At 40.0% G+C, this 17,420-nt stretch overlaps 1 protein-coding gene across 31 annotated transcripts in view; it reads left to right on the top strand.

Annotated features, from left to right (window-relative positions):
* nrxn1a (neurexin 1a) overlaps positions 1-17,420 on the top strand; it is a 1,876,207-nt gene that overhangs the window by 548,132 nt on the left and 1,310,655 nt on the right. The gene's annotated exons all lie outside the window — the stretch shown is intronic.

Raw genomic sequence — 17,420 nt, 5'->3', positions numbered from 1 at the left:
CTGATCTAAATATTGATGGCTACATGACATTTTAGATGAACAGGATGCTAAGAGAACATAGACAGATGGCTTGGTTAATTAATCATACTATTAGCACAATAAAGAAGGATGATGTAAGTTGATGAAACCAGGATTTAGAAGTGATTTGGCTAGCGATTGGAATCACAAGAAGTCACTTTTAGAAGTGGATCTGGGCCACTATCAGAAACCACATTGGAGGATACACTGTAAAGGAATAAATAATCAGAACTTGCCACAAAAGTATGACAACAATAATGCGGAATGTCTACATTATAGAATTGAAAATCAGATGGGCAAAAGAGAGTGTCGGTAACAAGTTCACTGAATATTTTCAGGATAGTTTCGAACAGCATTTTTTCTGCATTCAGTAATGCAGTATAGCAGCACCTCTGAAGTTGTTGAGTATTACGCTCAGTTTGAGGACGAGAAGACTGGGTCCAAAGACCAGTACTTGAAAACTTAAATGAGGAAAGTTATGAGGGTAGCAAAGCAAAGCTAGCTAAAGTGAGCTGGCAAATTAGTTGAAGTGATAGATGAACAGAGGATATTTCGGTATATACAGAATATTTGCATCCTAACAATGAAGAATAATTTCAAGGGTTGACTCACCATCCATGGTTATCCAATGAGTTACAGATTAATACTAAACTTCAAACAAAAGAGCATACAAGTACCTCAATGTGTTGCAGGTCAGAAGATTTAACAGAACATAAAACAAAATAAAGAATATCTAAAAGATTGATAAGTAAGGGGAAAATAAAGTATGAAAAAGTGAGTAAAAGAAATATTTTTAAAAAGAGGATTAACAAACTGAGTGTTGGTCTGAGCGAAAGAGCTTCTTTGCAATTAAGATGGAAAACAAGAAGCCAGTAATTAAATTGAAAAGGTATTTTGCACTGGTCCTCACAATGAGGGATACAAGAGACATTCCAGAAATAGTTGTAAATCAGGAAATAGAAGAATTCTAGAAAGTTACAATCGTTAGGGAAGTGGTACTGAACAAATTTTGGAGCTAGGGACTGACAAGTTCCTGGATTGTTATGGAAGTTATCTGAGAATCTTAAAAGTGGCTTGTGAGATATTTGATATAATTGCGAAATAACAAGTATGCTACCTTATATTCAAAAAGGGAAGGCATAAGGAATTACACTACTGGTCAGTTGGTCTAACATCTGCCATAAGGAAGTGGTTACAAACAATTATTAAAGACATTGTCAATGGGCTCTTAGAAGAATTCAAGATAATCAGGCAGAGTCAACATGATTTAGTGAAAGGGAAGTAAAATTTAGCAAAACTATTGGAGTCTTTTGAGGAAATAACATGTGCTATGGATAAAGGAGGACTGATGGATATACTGTATTAGATTTGCAGAATGCATTTGACAAGGCTGCATATCAAAGGTTATTGCAGAAAGTAACAAATCAACTATAACCTCATTGAATAGCAGAACTGGTTTGTTGGATCAAATGGCCTGCTCCAATTCCTATGTCAGTAATATAACATTTATGATTGTAATGATGGGTTTAGAGGATGGATAGCTCAGCAATCTTTGCTTTATAATGCCATCTGCTCCACAATGTTATTTGGAAATGAATATAAAATTTATTTTAACAAACGTAGTGATGGGGTTGAGTGGGACAATTCAAAAATTAAATTTAACAAAGCATTAGTCATCAGAACCCAAAACTGTGGCCCACATTTTCAAAAGGATTGAAATTAGATTGGAGGAGGGCTATTGCCTGATTTTGGCTTCTCTGACTTCACGTAAAGGCAACTCAAGGTTGGATTGGCTGGAATGAGAAATAACAGACAGCCAATTTTTTTCAGATAAGGAGCCCTTTCATGTTCCATTCATGTGCTGATTAGAATCCACAATCAGTATGGAGGGCAGCCCATATCAGACTCAAATACGATGGGCTGAGGATAGAAAGTTACTTGGTTGGGGTGTAGTACCAATGGTTCATGTGAGTAGCCACTCCCATCCTAAATCCATAACTATCATGGGCAGGTAGCTGTGGCTTTTTTGAAGTACAGCAATAGATGTAACTGCTCTGGTTACTTCCATTTTCACTTTGGCAGCTCCCACCTTCATTGTAAGGCTGCCATTTCCAGTGATGATGGATCTCCCATTGATCCTTCAGTCTGAGAATCCCACTTGTCTCCTTATTAGGATAGCAAGCTTGCAGTAATTGTAATGAACATCAGCCAGGTGGACCTCACAAAATATGAGTTCTCTGAATAGGGCTGTTAATCTGGTTCAATCAAAGAGCCCTGGCTGACAGATAAGAATAGTGTCAGACACCCTATTCATTCTGAGAGCTGGCTCTGTTGGAGCTGGATCAGTGTCAAGGACTCTCCACATGTAAGTAATGGGTGACTGGGTGATGGGATACTGGCCTTCTTGGACTTATTTCAGAGATCACTCTTGGTACTTAATTAGCTGAAGATTTGATAATCTGCATAGGTATACCTGAAAGATGCATTGGGATTAGGACTTGAACTGTGTTCCATTCTGGTTCCTGGCTGCAGATTTAAGATTCAAACCTAAATTGTCACAATTGACATTAACATTAAATGAGAAGGATTTATATTGGCAGTTATGGTGGAAAATAATGAGGTAATAGGATAATAAAATCTAGACATGGGAAGTAACAGATGTGCTCCTCCTGTCAGATGTGGAGGATTAGGGAGAGTTTCCATGTTACTGATGGTGATGTCTGCAGGAAGTGCCTTGGTTGCAAATCCTATCAGACCACATGGATCGACTGGAGTGGCAGTTAGAAGCAATGAGGAATTTACAGGAGTTAGGGGGTGTGATGGATGACAGTTATAGGAAGGGAGAATAACCACAGATATAGTCAGGGAGATGGGTTACCTCCAGGAAAGGTAGGAGAGGGAGGCAGTTAGTGCAGGAGTCTCCTGTGGCTATACCCATCTCAAAGAGTATGTTGATTTGGAAAATGTAGAAAGTGATGGACTCTCAGGGGAATGTAGCATGAACAGGCAAGTTTCTGGTACGGACATTGGCTCTAATGTAACAACGGATATGCCAGGTTCCAAAAAAATCAACTGTGACAGGGGACTCTCATGTCAGAGACACAAACAGATGTTTCTGTGGATATCAGTGGGAAATTAAAATGAAGAGTTGCCTCCTTGGTGCCAGGATCAAACATATCTCAGAGAAAGTGCAGAATATTCTCAAAGGGGAGCGGAACCAGCAGGATGTCGTTGTACACATTGGAGCTAACAGCATGGCAAGGAAAAAGGATGAGAGGAGAATATAGGAAGTTAGGCAGTAATTTAAAAAGGTCCTCAAGGGTAGTGATATCTGGATGACTCCTGGTACTACAAGCTAGCGAAGGGAAAATAAGAGGATAGAGCAGATGAATGCATGGTTGAGAAGCTGGTGCAGGGGAGAAGGGTTTCACATTTTTGGATCATTGGAATCTCTTCTGGGATAGAAGTGACCTGTACAAGGAGGACAAATTGTACCTGAATTGGAAGTGGATGAATATTCTAGCAGGGATATTTTCTTGAGCTGCTCGGGAGGATTTAAACTCGTATGGTTGGGGGATGGGGGTGGGTGGGGGCAAGAGCACGGAAGATCGTGAGGAAGGTGATCAGTCTGAAACTGGTACAGTTGGGAAAAGGACCAAGTCAAACAGTCAGGGCAGGCAGGAACAAAGCAGAGAACGAGGGAGGACTGATAAATTAAACTGTATTTACTTCAATGCAAGAGGCCTAATAGGGGGGCAGATGAACTCAGGGCATGGTTAGGAACATGGAACTGGGATATCATAGCAATTACAGATCGGTAGCTCAGGGATGGACAGGTCTGGAAGCTTAATGTTCAAGGTTACAAATGCGACAGGAAGGACAGAAAGGGAGACAAGAGAGGAGGGGGAGTGGCATTTTTGATAAGTGATTTATGGCTGTACTGAGGGATGATATACCTGGGAATAGGTCCAGGGAAGTTATTTTGGTGAAACTGAGAACTAAGAAAGGGATGATCACCTTCTTGGGATTGTACTGTAGACTTCCCCAGTAGTTAGCAGGAAATTGAGAAACAAACTTGTAAGGAGATCTCAGTTATCTGTAAGAATAATTAGGGTGGTTATGGTAGGGACTTTAACTTTCCAAACATAAATTGGTACTGCAAGAGTGTTAAGGGTTTAGATGGAGAGGAATTTGTTAGGTATGTACAAGAAAATGTTTTGAGTCAGTTTGTGGATGTACCTAATAGAGAAGGTGCAAAACTCAACATACTCTTGGGAAATAAGGCAGGGCAGGTGACTGAGATGTCAGTGGGGGAACACTTTTGGGCCAGTGACCATAATTCTATTAGTTTTAAAATAGTGGTGGAAGAGGATAGACTGGATCTAAAAGTTAAAGTTCTAAATTGGAGGAAGGCTAATTTTGACGGTATTAGGCAAGGACTTTCAGAAATTGATTGGGGCATATGTTCGCAGGTAAAGGGACGGCTGGAAAATGGGAAGCCTTTAAAAATGAAATAACGAGAGTCCAGAGACAGTATATTCTTGTTAGAGTGACAGACAAGGCTGGTAGGTGTAGGGAATGCTGGATGACTAGAGAAATTGTGGTTTTGGTCAAGAAAAGGAGGGAAAGATATATCAGATGAAGACAGTCGAGAGCAAGTGGATCTTAAGAAGAGGAGAAAGGCAGCCGGAGTATATTTAAGAGGGAAATCAGGAGGGCAAAAAGGGGACATGAGATCGCTTAGCAAATCGCGTTAAGGAGAATCCAGAGGGATTTTATAAATACATTAAGGACAAAAGGATAACTAGGGAGAGAATAGATCTGCAAGGCAGCCTTTGTGTGGAGCCGCAGGAGATGGGGAGATACTAAATAAGTATTTTGCATCAGTATTTCCTGTGGAGAAGGACATGGAAGATATAAAATGTGAGGAAATAGATGATGACATCTTGAAAAATGTTCATATTGCAGAGGAGGAGGTTCTGGATGTTTTAAAATGCTTAAAAGTGGATACATCCCCAGGACCTGGTCAGGTGTACCCTAGAACTCTGTGGGAAGCTAGGCAAGTGATTGCTGGGCCCCTTGTTGAGATATTTGTGTCATTGATAGTCACAAGTGAGGTGCCAGAAGACTGGAGGTTGGGTAATGTGGTGCCACTATTTAAGAAAGGTGGTAAGGAAATGCCAGGGAACTACAGACCGGTGAGCCTGACATCAGTGGTGGGCAAGTTGTTGGAGGGAATCCTGACAGACAGGATTTACATATATTTGGAAAGGCAAGGACTGATTAGGGATAGTAAACATGGCTTTTTCAATGGGAAATCATGTCTCACAAACTTGATTGTGTTTTTCGAAGAAGTAGTAAAGAGGATTGATGAGGGCAGAGTGGTGGATGTGATCCATATGGACTTCAGTAAGGAGTTCGACAAGGTTCCTCATGGAAGACTGATTAGCAAGGTTAGATCACATGGAATACAGGGAGAATTAGCCATTTGGAATCAGAACTGGCTCAAAGGTAGAAGACAGAGGGTGGTGGTGGAGGATTGTTTTTCAGATTGGAGGCCTGTGACCAGTGGAGTGTCACTACTTTTCATCATTTACGTAAATGATTTGGATGTGAACATAGGAGGTATAGTTAGTAAGTTTGCAGATGACACCAAAATTGGAGGTGCAGTGGACAGCAAAGAAGGTTATCTCAGAGTACAACAGGATCTTGATCAGATGGGCCAATGGGCCGAGGAGTGGTGAATGGAGTTTAATTTAGATAAACGTGAGATACTACATTTTGGAAAGGCAAATCAGGGCAGAACTTATATGTTTAATTATAAGGTCCTGGAGAGTGTGGCTGAACAAAGAGATCTTGGAGTGCAGGTTCATAGTTCCATGAAAGTGGAGCTGAAGGTAGATGCAATAGTGAAGAAGGCGTTTAGAATGCTTTCCTTTATTGGACAAAACATCGAGTATAGGAGTTGGGAGGTCATGTTGTGGCTATATCTGATATTGTTTGGACCACCTTTGGAATATTGTGTGCAATTCTGGTATCCTTGCCGTAGGAAAGACGCTGTGAAACTTGAAAGGGTTCAGAAAAGATTTACAAAGATGTTGCCAGAATCGGAGGATTTGAGCTGTAGGGAGAGGCTAAATAGGCTGGGGCTATTTTCCCTGGAGCACCGAAGGCTGAGGGGTGACCTTGTAGAAGTCTATAAAATCATGCGGGGCATGGATAGGGTAAATAGACAATGTCTTTTCCTGGGGGTGGAAGAGTCCAGAACTAGACGGCATAGGTTTAGGGTGAAAGGGGAAAAATTTAAAAGGGACCTAAGGGGCAACTTTTTCCCACAGAGGCTGGTGCGTATATCGAATGAGCTGACAAGGAAATGGTGGACTGCTACAATTACAACATTTAAAAGGCATGAGGATGGGGATATTAATAGCAAGGATTTGGAGGGATATGGGCCAAATGGTGGCAAATAGGACAAGATTAGTTTAGGATATCTGGTCAACACAGACGAGTTGGACCAAAGCACAAGTTGTTTCCATGCTGTATATCTCTATAACTCTATGACTCTGTTTTTGGACAAGAAATGTCTCCTCTCCTATTAGTGAATATTGTGTGTATGTTACTCATGAATAATGAGAGGTAACATTTTTGCAAAGAGGATTACTTAAAATAATTTGTGAGGATATTTGCAAGAAATTCCCTATGTAAGACAAAATAGTTATGCTTTGATTAGTTCCTGTGAATGTTTTTGCCCACTGCTGAAGACACATAGACCCCAAACTGAGCGTAGAAATCAATCAACCATTGGTCAATGGAGGGGTGAGCTCATCTCATTTGACCAACTGACCAGCAGCCATTTAGTAACTCACAAACCATTGATTAGCTTGCCTTGGGCTTTCTACCCCCAGTGTCTAGATTAGAGTTGTGCTGGAAAAGCACAGCAGTTCAGGCAGCATCTGAGGAGCAGTAAAATCGACATTTCGGGCAAAAGCCCTTCATCAGGAATACAGGCAGAGAGCCTGAAGGGTGCAGAGCACCACTCTAATCTACACTCTGGTTTCCAGCATCTGCAGTCATTGTTTTTACCTTCTACCCCCAGGGGGAAAAGAGCACCTCACAGAATTGCAATCCAATAGTAGGTCTGGTATATCTCCTGTCCTAGTACCGCCACCAGGAAAAGTAGGCACTGCTGGGACAGAGGAAGTAATTTGGTGATGGAGCCTTGATAAAGCTAAGTTCATAATACTGCCAGGGCTCAGCTGACAGGCTCTGGTGAGAGGGCGACAAGGCTGGTTTGGGGGATTAGTGGATGGGAGGCAATGGGGTCATCCAGTGCACATGACATCCTGAAAGAAGGGCTCCACATGTTGGCCCATGAACGGCTACCCAATGCCTTACCCTACCACTGGTAAAATTGCATTGGAGGTAGTTACCTGCTGGAATAGCTCCCCTTTCATCTAACCCAATGTTTGGCTTCCCCCCGCCAAATGTCATCTTGCCATTGTAGGTGGGTTGGGGATTCAGGGGTCGTTTGACGAAGGACAGTAAAATTCTTCATTAATATATCCATAATATATGGAACTTTGCTGTCCCGTATATTATGGATGTATTGATGATGAAATGCATGTGATACAAGAGATCCAGACTTTGTTGTTCAGTTGCTTATCATGTAAGTTCTGCAGTGGTACCCAAGAAATATACAGAATCTAGTGAAAAATTGAATTGTCTCTTACTTCTTAAGAATTGTATCTGCAATAGTATTCCATGTCATTACATCTTTCTGACAAATAAATGATTCAAATTCAGGACTCATGCTCAGAATCTGTTTTTGTTTTTCAAGTATTTCCACTGTACTGATCATTTAAAATTATTTTGCTCAACAAAAATTGTCCAATAAATCCAATAGAAGAATGGAAAAAGTCCAGCAACTTAGTGCTCAAATAAATTGATCATCAGATAGCTTGAATAATATTCAGATCTACATACATAGATTTATTAAATGTGTACATTTTTCTTTTTATTATTTCTAATCTGAATATGAACAAAATAAGTTGAGCTGGTATATCAACTTAGAGTACATCATCAAGTACAGAAATTAAGTAATGGCCTCTTGCTCCCCAACATATTTTTATTAATATTAGCAATTTATTGTACGTTTCATTAACATGTATTTGCTGTAACATGATTGAAGAATTGGGAACACTATTTCCAAAGTGTGAATTTTTAAAACAAGTGTTGGCTGTAATGTGATTACATCACCAATGCTTTAAGCTCTGTTTCTAAAGCGCAATTTTTCTAAAATGCAGGCTTGTACAAAGATGCAACCATCCTATTGTAGAAGAACTATGTATTATGGAAGAAGGGGTGGCACAGTGGCCTCACAGGGCCAGGGACCCAGGTTCGATTCCTGCCTCGGGAGAATGCCTGTGTGGAATTTGTACAGTCTGTCCATGTCTGTGTGGGTTTCCTCCAGGTGCTCTGGTTTCTACCCACAATCCAAAAGATGTGCAGGTCAGATGAATTGGCCATGCTAAATTGCCAATTCACGGGTAAATATAGGGTAAGGGAATGGGTCTGGGTGTAGACTTGTTGGGCCAAAGAGCTGGTTTCTATACTGTAGGGAATCTAATCCAAACTACCTGCATGATACTTTCCAAGTTGCCCATAACTTCTGGATAACTCTCACTGGTCTTGCAATTATGTCTCTAGAATTTTATTTTGCTTCAAAATGCAGGGGTGAATGAAGGGTCAGGGTTGATAAACACTAAAAGTTGACATGTACCTGATCACTTACTTTGTTCATATAAACATTGACACAAACAATCAGAATACAAGAATAAAAAAGCCTTTCTACAATGGTATGGGGCTTTGGTGAGACTGTACCTCTTGTGCAGTTTTACCTTCATATTTACTGAGGGATATTGTTGCACTTCAGCCACTATTGCAAAGCTTTGTTAGGTTGCTCCCTGGAATAAGAAGATTATCTTATAATGAAAGGCTGAGTAAATTGGGCCTATCTTCTCAGGATTTTATGGGAATCAGGAGTGATCTCATTAAATCATACAAGATTGTGAAGGGCCTTGAAAGTGTGGGAAAGAATGTAATACCAATCATTGTCTTTCCTTCTACTGACAAAAAGGTTGCCGTCCAGTTTGAGGGATAGGAGTCCTACTTCAGAATTCTCTTAAGATTAATATGCAGTTTAGGAAGTCAAATGCAATGTCAGTATTCATTTCAAGCGAGATATATTACAAGAGCAGAGGTGGGCTGCTGAGGTTGTCTAAGGCTGTGTTTAGACCGCATTTGAAATATTGTGAGCACTTTTGGATTTTGTATCTAAGGAAGGATGTGCTGGCCTTGGAGAGGGTCTATAGGATGCTTCCAAGAATGATCCCGGAGACGAAGAGCTTGTCACATGAGGAGCGGTTGAGGACTCCAGGTCTGTACTTGCTGAAGTTTAGAAGGATGATAAGGGATCTCATTTGAAACTTACAGAGTACTGAGAGTACTGGATAGAGTGGACACGAAGAAGATCTTTCCACTAGTTAGGATGAGGGCCCAAGGGTACAACCTCAAATTGAACTGAGATGAGGAGGAATTTCTTCAGCCAGAGGGTAGTTAATCTGTGGAACCCATTGCCACAATGTATTGAATGTCATTAAGACAGAAATAGCTCGGTTCTTGGTAAGGAGATCAAAGTTTACAAGGCAAAGAGAGACGAATGGAGTTGAGAAGCATGTCAGCCATGATCAAATGGTGGAGCAGACTTGAAGGGCCGAATAGCCTAATTCTGCTCCTAAATTTTACAGTCTTAAAAGGCACAGGGTGAAGCAAAGATTCAGACCCCTTATGAATTACCATAGCCGATATGAAAATTGAACTCATGCAGTTAGCTTTGTCCTGCATCAAGCTTGAGTCAGTAAGCCCAACTGAGCTACTTGACCCCCTCCTAGAATTGTGATATTTAGAACTCTTGAGTCCAGTCTCAGTTAAAGGTGCAGACCCTTTACAGCTTAGGTGAGAATCTCTTTCACTAAAATGGTTATAAATCTTTCAAATTCATGACATAACAGATTATTTTCAGTTTATCATTGAATGTATTTAGAGCTGAGATTGCCAGACCTTTCATCTTTCAGACAATCAAGGGATGGGGTGGGAAGCAGAGTTAATCCCAATGATCAGTGATGATAGTGCTGAATGGCAGAGCAGAGTGGACCAACCATATGGCCTGCTCCTGCTTCTAGCCCTTTGGTCCTTATGTTCTAATATGACTGGCGAAATCAAAGCCTAAATGTTTAACTGCAATTTATATTTGGAAGGGGAGTTTATTACTTAACTCTGATTGAAAAGATATTTAGAAAAGTAGGAGTCATGACAAAGAAAGCATATAGATGGACTGGGGAATGGAAAAAGAGATTGACAAAGATGATACCAGATCTGAGGAGTTATTCCCAACAGGAACAAAATTAATTGGCTGCAGCTCTTTTCGCTCAAAGATATTAGACTGAGGGGTGAACAAACTGAGGTGTCTTAAGACCATAAAGTTTGTTTTTATGGGGGATCAAAATTTGAGAAGATATTTTAACTTTTGGAGGAGACCAAAACTAGCATCATAAATATAAGATAATCATTAATGAATCCAATGGGGATTTCAAGTAGAACATATTTATATCAAGAGCGATCAGAGGATTGTACACTGCACAACAAGTAGTAGTTGATGCAAATAATTTAAATGCAATTAAGGAGATGCTAAATAAAAGCATGGGGGAGAGGTAGCTCTGGGAAAATGATTGGTTTTTGTGCTGTACATTTGATTTAATTTTTATGAGTTAATTATGAGTCATACATACAAGGGAACGGAGTTACTATCTGACTCTGAGCTGTAAATCCTTCATTGAAGTCTATTCGAGTATTTGTTGACTATGAAAGAGTGGAGACAAGTCTGCATGCATTGATGTTGGTCCCCAGCCTCTATAAGTTGAAAGGATTAATGTCAGGAAGGGTTTCTGGTTGCAAAGCTGCCTACCAAATCCCTAAAAACTCTGATAAATATGAAGGTGATCAACCAGCATTCTAGCAACCCCATGTAACACCAGTGTCAATGGCCCCCAGCCATGCAGCATGTATATAAAGATTATGAAAAACCCAAATTGACCAAACAAGGTTTAAAATAAAGCTCTTGAAATACACACAAAATAAAAACTAGAAAAAGTCGGAAGTGTCAGCATTAAATTAGCACCAATTTTCTGGAGCAATTGCCTGTGCAATAAAATAATTTTATTTCAGCTACAATTTAAAAAAATTATGTTCAATTGTATTTTAGGCAACAAAATCCTTAAAGAAATTAATATTTAACGTGAGAGGGAAAAGACCTAGGAAAAGCTGATACTTGCTGTTTGTGTAAAATAAGTGATGGCTGCCATCATTGAAGTAAAGTAACTGAAGGCACAATTACCATTAAGGAAGTGATAATTCTGCTAAAGGTATCAACCTTAAAAGGGATTGCACAACAAAATCCCATCCGAGAAACTGCATTAATAAAAAAAAAGGCAGTGACACATTAACAATTTATCAAGGAGAGCTGATATCATAATTAATCCAACTGAAGGATAGAAATGTGAAGCAACAGTCAATATTTGAATACAAGAAAGAATTGCAGATGCTGGAAGTCTGAAACACAAACAGAAATTGCTGGAGAAACTCAGCAAGTCAAGCAGCACCTGTGGAGGGAAATCAAAGTTAACATTTCAGATCCAATTACCCTTTTTTCGAAGGGACCTTCAGTTCTGAAAAAAGGTCAATGGACCCAAGAATGTTAAGTGTGCAGTTTGTCACCAAATCTGCTGAATTTCTCAGAAATGTAGATTTTTGTTAACATTTGAAGTTTAGTCTTAAGCTTATTGGAGAAACTTAATCCATGCAAATTAAGTGTGTTCAATTGCGAAAATCTTTGTTATGTGTAGGTACTTTTTTAAAAAAGTAATAAATGTGCTATTTTGAATCTTCTTCCAGTTTTAAAATAAATGATTTCATTCACGTCTTACATGTATCTAGTGCAGCATGATTACTTTACTGATCTGCATTTCCCACCCTCCTCCCTCACTATGTCATTAATCAACACCTTTATTTGAGCTTATGAGGTGTAAGTGCTTAGACTGATGTTATGCTGACTATGATTTCAAAACAGCAATAGTTTATTTCCTCTGAACTCCTCACACTGAAGAACCAAATGAAGGAAGTATCAGTAGAAGCATCAAGTAGCACATTCCCATTGCATCTTAGAGGAATGCTCCCACACAGATATCTGGCCATATTGAAATTCTCAGCAGCATATTGATGGAATTGGTACAAATAATGGAGATGGCTATGGACATGTCACAACATAGTTCCAACCCACTCAACTGAATTCAGTCATGTCCGATTATAGGACTCAATCTGTTCCTCAAGGAAACAATGAGAAAGAGAAATATTGGGCCAGTTGGAGAGAAACTCACTCCCTTCTCACCATCACATTGATTAACTTCTGGATGGCAATGTCCTTGAGTGACCTTCTGGACCTATCACCAATTAAGGTCCTTAAATGGTCAATTAGTGGCAGGGGAGACCTATTGCAAAATTTTTGGGTCCTCTGTTAGAAATAATTTCTGTATAAATAAGACAAAACAATTCTTCTGATTCTTACAGTATTCAATTTCACCTTCTTGAAACCATTCAAATTTGGCTCTGGTGATGATCATTTTGAGGTATGTTTGAAATGCATCCTTCAAAAAACTAGCAAATCAGTGTTTCAGACTAGCCAGATGTGACAGGAAGGTGGTCACCTTCAATTATTATTTGTGACTGGGTATTGCAGTACACCCAGTTTCCTGATGTTGTATTGCGAGTGTGTCTTACTGACAAAAGTGGTGGTTGCCCACAAAAATCAATAAATACCTTGTTTAAAAAAATGTGCCATGGAATCTAGTTGGTCACATGTAATGTTAACGTCCCTATAATTCCTGAATAAATATCAAATAAACTATAAAATCTATAACATTCTAAAATTATTAAATAATTGTCCATATCTTGTGAAATAATGCAATACTTTTTTACAGCAAAAGTACAATCCAAGGTATAGCATGGGAGAGAAATAAATATACTTGTATTCTTGTTCCATCTGAGAAAGGGTCTCATATCAATAAGAAATATCTGTTATATAAACAGAGGCATTTTTGGTGTAGTTAGCCTCGAACTTTGATGGCTTTGCAGGTATGTAATTTATGATATTTAGTTTTGTCCTGAATGAATGATTGCATGGCAAGATTAACTGAGATCTTACAAATATTGGCTGACCTTTATTTGTGACATTAAAAAAAAATGACACCAACAATGAATTTAACAGCTGAATTTTTACAGTAGTTCACTGTTTGGCTCTTTTGAATATTCCTCACCCAAAGTTGAAGGTAGCTTTTGACAAATTGTGAGGCCTGGTCCTATCTTCCAGCTCAGCACCATCCTCATGACCTGTCCTACCTGCCAATCTCCCTTCCCACCTATCCACTCCACCCTCCTCTCTGACCCATCACCTTCATTCCCACCCCCATCCACCGACTGTACTCTTTGCTACCTTCTCCCCAGCCCCACCCCCGTTCCATTTATCTTTCCTCCCTGGAGGCTCCCTGTCTTCAGTCCTGATGAAGGGCTTTTGCCCGAAACATCGATTTTCCTGCTCCTCGAATGCTGCCTGACCGGCTGTGCTCTTCCAGCACCACTCTAATCTCGACTCTGATTTCCAACATCTGCAGTCTTCAATTTTGCCTATCGTTAATCATGTTTGTTTTTAATTTAATATTAACTAATTGTAGTGATATGGAAAATTCAGCTTTGGACTCGACAATTGTAAGTATACATTGGGCTTTTTTAACCAAAAGGAAGGTTCATTTTGTCTAAGTGCCAATAGTGATGAGGCTCTCTAATTATCACCTTTTTTTATCCCCTCTAATTTTTCATGGGACGTGAGAGTCACTGGCAAGGCCAGCATTTATTATTGCCTTTAAGAAGTCAGTAGTGAGCGACTTCTTGAAGTACTGCGGCCCATCTGATGCTGGTCCTCCCACTGTGCTGTTAGGAAGGGACTTCCAGGATTTTGATCCAGCAACAGTGAAGGAGCAGTGTTGTATTTCCAACTCAGCATGATGTGAGGTTTGAGGCGAACTTGCAAAGCGTTGTGTTCCGATCCACTTTATCCCTTATCCTTTTGGGTGGTGGCGTGCTTGAAGGAGCCTTTGTGAGTTGCTGCAGTGCAATTGTTGATTGTATAAATTGCTGCCAAAGTATATTGATGGCGAAGGAAATGAATATTTAATAAGACTGCTTTCTTATTGAAAAAGCCTGGCACCTTGAGTTTACTTGGGGCTAAACCTACTGGGGAAGTTAGAGAGTGTTCTGCAACACTCCAGATTTGTGCTTTGTAAATGGTGAGCATGCTTTGAGGAGATAGGAGGTGCATTGCTCATCTCAGAACTGTTAGAATTCTAACCTGTTCTTATAGCCAAGGTATTTATATGACCAATTCAGTTCAACTTTTGGTCAATAAAACCCCCCAGAAGTTTAAGAGTAGGGGATTCAGTTACAGAATGCTATTTAATGTCAAGGAGTGATGATATTTTCTTTTGTTAGAGATGGCTATTGTCCTGCATTCAGGTTACTTGCCATTTATCAGCCCTGGCCTCAGTGTTGTTCACATCTTGTTGTGTGCAGACATGGACAGTTTCAGTATCTAATAACTTATAAATGGTGTGCAACTTTGCAGTTATCATTAAGCATCACCAATTCTGATTTTATGGTAAAGGGAAGATACTTAATGAAGCAGTGTAAATGGCTATGTCTGGGAAATTATGCTTAGAAGTTTGGAACTCTTGTGGGACAGTGGTAATATCTCTACCTCTGAGCCAGGAGGTCAGAGTTCAAGTTCCACTGCTCCAGCAATTTAAAACATTTACCCTGAAGAACCCCTTCAATGAAGTCCTGTGTAAGACAACCGTTCCTCAATAACCACAACAGCTTTTTTATGTTTGACAATGACTGCAATCAGTGAAAAGTTTTCTACAAGTTCCCATTAACTTAAATTTTGCAAGGGCTCTTTGAAACTACACTTGGTTAAATGCTGCCTTGATTTCAAACGCAGTTACTCTATCTTTCCCTGTTGAGTTAAGTTAATTTGCTTATGTTGAAATCAAGGCTGTAATGAGGTCAGGATCTGAGTGACACTTACAGTACTGAAACCAAACATCAGTGAGCAGATCATAGATCATAGAATCCCTACAATGTGTAAACAGGCCTTTCAGCCCAACAAGTCCATATCGATTCTCCAAAGCCCATCTCACCCAGACTCACACCCTTCCATCCTTTCCCTGTAACTCTGCATTTCCCATAGCCAATCCACCAAACCTACGCATCCCTGATCACAATGGTCAATTTAGCATGGCCAATGAACTTCGCCAGCTCACCTTTGGACTGTGGAGGAAACTAGAACATCTGGAGGAAACCCACGCGGACATGGGGAGAAGGTGCAAAATCCACACAGACAGTGGCCCAAGGGTGGAATCAAACCCGGATCCCTGGTGTTGTGTCACAGCAGTGCCAAACACTTAGCCACTGTGTCACCCTTATTGATGTAAAAATGTCACTTGATAAGATGTTGAGGAGCCCTTTCATCACCTTGCCAAAGATCAAGAGGAGGTTGATGGTGGTAACAGCCAACATAATTTATGGTAAGCTTTCGGCCTGAACATTTTGATAGGGTCCTCATGACCAACAGCCTGGATGGTTACTTGAAGCAGGCACTAAGTTCATTTAAATCCCAAAATATCACAGAGTAGTTACACCCAGAAATGAGCCTTTGAGCTCAATAGGTCCATGCTGTTTTCATAAGCCACATAAACCTCCCATCTTTCATAAAAACTCATACCATTTCTTCATTTACATTTTGTTTAAATGTATTTATAATTAATCATTTGCCTTAAATTGTCCAATTATGTCAACAGCACTCCTGAGCTATTATGTCAGAGAAAGAGGTTGTACTGCTGAATTGAACCTCAGTAAAATTTGCTAATGTAGATTTAAGCCATTGGGACGACCATGATTTGGGATTGTATTTGTTTTCAAAAAACTGTGTACATTTTTTTTCCTGAAAGTTAACTGCCACGTTTATGCACCAGGAAATGATGCCCCAATGGTTGCTCTCTATCTATGACAATAAAATTCATCATTATCCTTAACCTCTTTGCTTCAGTTTCATTTCAGGCTACAGTTGAAAACATGACTTGATTGGTCAGTAATCTACTCTCATTGAGTAAACAGAATTGAATCAAATGCCCAATGCATGTCCAAAGTCAACATGAACAAATAAGGAAATGTGTCTTACTTGATTGGTTTCCTCAGCTCATTGAACTGAAACCAGATTTAAAATTGCTGTCCCTTATTTCTTGCTGAAAATTCTGAGATTAATTCATCTTGCTCATCTACAGTTCAGAAAATATCTTTCAGAAACCCGTCAGACAAAATTGATTACATAATGGTTGCAGACATTTTAATAGTTAAATGTGCTCATAAGGGTCAACCTTTAGATCTTGGGCTTTGGGGACCCCATTGCAAATACTCCTTAAGAGGTCAATTAATGCTTTAAAATATTCCACAGCACAGGCAGAAGCTCTGCTCCCCAGTTGGATGTGGGCTGCCTGTCAACATAGACTCCCTGTTATGACATACCTCCTAGGCAAGTGGGACTTAAAATCAGAACTTCTAACCTAGAGATAAAGACTCTACAACTGTACCACAAGATTCCTTATGTCATCACTGGTTACTTGCTATTATAGAGTCATAGAGTCATAGAGATGTACAGCATGGAAACAGTCCAACACGTCCATGCTGACCAGATATCCCAACCCAAAATAGTCCCACCTGCCAGCACCCGGCCCATATCCCTCCAAACTCTTCCTATTCATATATCCATCCAAATGCCTCTTAAATGTTGCAATTGTACCAGCCTCCACCACTTCCATACACATACCACCCTCTGTATGAAAAAGTTGCCCCTTAGGTGTCTTTTATATCTTTCCCCTCTCACCCTAAACCTATGCCCTCGAGTTCTGGACTCCCCAACCCCAGGGAAAAGACTTTGTCTATTTACCCTATCCATGCCCCTCATAATTTTGTAAACCTCTATAAGGTCACCCCTCAGCCTCCGACACTCCAGGGAAAATAGCCCCAGCCTGTTCAGTCTCTCTCTAGAGCTCAAATCCTCTAATCCTGGCAACATCCTTTGGGGTTTCTGTCTATGGAATAGGACCATAAAAACAGGAGTAGGCCATTCAGCCTCTTGAGCCTGTTCAGCCATTCAATAAGATCATAGCTGATCTGTCACC

The sequence above is a fragment of the Chiloscyllium plagiosum genome, unplaced genomic scaffold, assembly GCF_037043375.1.
Source record: "Chiloscyllium plagiosum isolate Xiang-an unplaced genomic scaffold, Cpla_swu_hap1 HiC_scaffold_10, whole genome shotgun sequence".
NCBI lineage: Eukaryota > Metazoa > Chordata > Chondrichthyes > Orectolobiformes > Hemiscylliidae > Chiloscyllium > Chiloscyllium plagiosum.
This window is presented reverse-complemented; position numbering and strand designations above follow the sequence as displayed.